We start from the raw sequence: 2621 nt of genomic DNA on the forward strand, positions 1-2621 counted from the left end.
CCTCCTGTAAGGACAGTGGGGAACCAGGCGGCTGGGTGAACTTCTGTCTAGTCTCCGCCTCTAGGGACAGACCCCTGTCAACCAACGATCATTGGTGCCAATTCCAGGCCAACAGGAATCTCCAGTTGAGGGTAAAGAAGGCACCTTGATTCCGTGCAAAACAGCTCAGCTGGGATACAGCCCTGCTGTGGGGCCAGGTCCCGCCAAGGCTGTGGGCTCCCCTCTGCGCCCTGCTGCTCTGCTCCGCGCTGGTTGCCTTGCCCTGTGCCAGCTGCTTCCTCTGCTCCGCTCTGTGCCAGGGAGACAGCGTCAGTGCTTCAGCTCCAGCTGGGGAAATGCCAGCGGGGGAGGAAAGGGCAAATGCGCTCCTAGAGCCAGAGGGCAGCTGGTTGGCGGGTGGCCCTGCCTTCAGTACCAGATGGGTCAGTCCTCATACAAATCCTCCCAGTTTGATTGATCCAAAGGACACTGTCCTGATTGGTCAGAATGGAGCTACTCTGATTGGTCAGTAAAGATGTTGATGGGGAGGCCTGGCCTGGTGGCTCAGTTGGCTGGAGCATTGCTCCTGGACCCCAAAGGGTTATAGGTTCCATCGCCAGTCGGGATGCAGGTAACAGGGTTCTGTAAGACATGAGCATCAGGGGAGCTGGGGGAAGGGTCTATGAAAACTACCTTTGCAACTTTTCACCAAATCTGAAATTATTCCAAAATGAGCTGTTCGGCCCTGGCCTGTGTGGCTCAGTTATTTGGCTGGAGAGTCATCCTGTGCACCAAAGGGTCTCGGGTTGGATTCCTGGACAGGGCACATTCTGGGTTGCGGGTTCGACCTCTGGTTGCGGTCTCAATCCCTGGTTGGGGCGCATATGGGAGGCAACCAATTGATGTTTCTCTCACATTGATGTTTCTCCCTCTCTCCCTCTCCTTTTCACTCTAGAATCAATAAAAAACAAACACACGAACATATCCTTGAGTGACGATGAAAAAAAAGTTCATGAAAAAAAGAAAGGCAGAGTTCAGCGGGAAGGGGGACAAGGGAGGAAACGCATTCTGAGGACAGGGAAGGACAGCCATGGGTGTCGTGCCAGAGGACTTTTGTAATCCTCTCTTTTGCAATGTTTCCTCTTTGGAGCTCACGTCTGTTTACAAAGGAAGAGCAGAGAGAGAGCCACCTGGAGCCCTCGGAGCCCAGCCGGAGGCCAAGGCGGTGCCCAGCTTCCCCGCCTTCTGAAGGACCAGCAGGCAGGTGCCCCGAATCTCAAACCCCAAATCCGGGAGGTCAGGGCTGATGCGGTGTCTTCAGGATGACGAAAGCTGCACCTGAGAGCCATACCTGCCGGCCCACAAGGCCTGCATTTAAGATCACGCCCCATCGGAGGCATTTGTGGGCTCTGGAGAACTTTGTGAATGAACCTTCATGTCAATGGATTTTAAAAACTCTTTTGGCACTTCCTCTCCTGGGAGCACGAACGCATCCTCCCCCTCCTCCCCTTCCTTCTCCCCCCAGGACTCTTACCATTACCCCCCCTCCCCACCAGGCCCCAAGGGCCCTTCCTTTACCTCTATAACTTGGTTCATAAGCCCATATCTTCTTTTTTTTAAATTTATTTTTATTTTATTTTATTTTATTTTTATGTATAGGGCGTAATGTCACAGGAAGGCCATAGTATTCTGCCACCCGTGAGGAGTAAGCCCAAGTTGCTGTTGGATGTGTTGTACACAGAGAAGCCATTCTTCAGGCACTCTGCTCTCTCCACACCCAAAGGCCCATATCTTCTAGTAGTTACTTTTTTAAACCACCTCTGTGATTTAACAAATAAATGTTCTCTTATAGTTGGAAAAATAATTTTTTTCCCCTAAGACAGAAGTGAAAGTTTGGATTGATCTGGATACTCTCCTCAATGCCCCCTCACACCCCCCCCCCCCACAAAAAAAGAAATCTTTAATTTTTGGCTGCTGTTGCTAGGTAACAAGGAAGGGAGGAAGTTTGGGGCCTGGACTTGAGCAGACATCAGTGGGTTGTCTTTGAAAACTTTGCTTTTTTTGGTCCAAGCAGATGTCCTAGGGAGATGTCTTTATCAGCATCTTCACCCAAGCCTGTAAAACATGCTCAGAATAAAAGTTATGGAGAGTTCAAAAGAGGCTGGTTTGAAGAGGAGGAGGGAAGGGAATTTTCTACTTATTATCCCTGTGTTGTAATCCAGCAGGGAGGAGGGGTATGCAAGAATGTAGCCTTGAGAGTAACTCCTCTTGTCTTACAGTTTGAACAGAGGGGCTGTTTGACTCAGAGGAGCTAACAATCTTGGAGTTTAATTACCAGATGCATCTCATAAATTGTGGAAGGCCACAGCAAAGAAAAAGAAAGGCTTTTGATTTGTTGATGATAGCCATTCTGACAGGTGTGAGGTGGTGCCTCATTGTTGTTTTGATTTGCATCTCTCAGATGATTAGTGACTTTGAGCATGTTTTCATGTGTCTCTTGGCTTTCTGAATGTCCTCTTTCGAAAAGTGTCTATTTAGGTCTTTTGCCCATTTTTTGATTGGGTTGTTTATCTTTCTTTTGTTAAGTTATATGAGTTCCCTGTAAAGGTTGGAGGTTAAACCCTTATTGAAGATAACATTGG

The 2621-nt window shown here is 48.8% G+C and overlaps 1 non-coding gene across 1 annotated transcript; it reads right to left on the bottom strand.

Annotated features, from left to right (window-relative positions):
* Positions 1-1630: 1630 nt before the first annotated feature.
* Positions 1631-1759, bottom strand: LOC139007924 (small nucleolar RNA SNORA11). The gene has a single exon (XR_011471050.1). It is a non-coding gene; the product is annotated as a small nucleolar RNA SNORA11 (small nucleolar RNA).
* Positions 1760-2621: the final 862 nt, after the last annotated feature.

This window comes from Myotis yumanensis, unplaced genomic scaffold (assembly GCF_028538775.1).
Source record: "Myotis yumanensis isolate MYYU_CA2020_CCGP unplaced genomic scaffold, mMyoYum1.0.hap1 SCAF_3, whole genome shotgun sequence".
NCBI lineage: Eukaryota > Metazoa > Chordata > Mammalia > Chiroptera > Vespertilionidae > Myotis > Myotis yumanensis.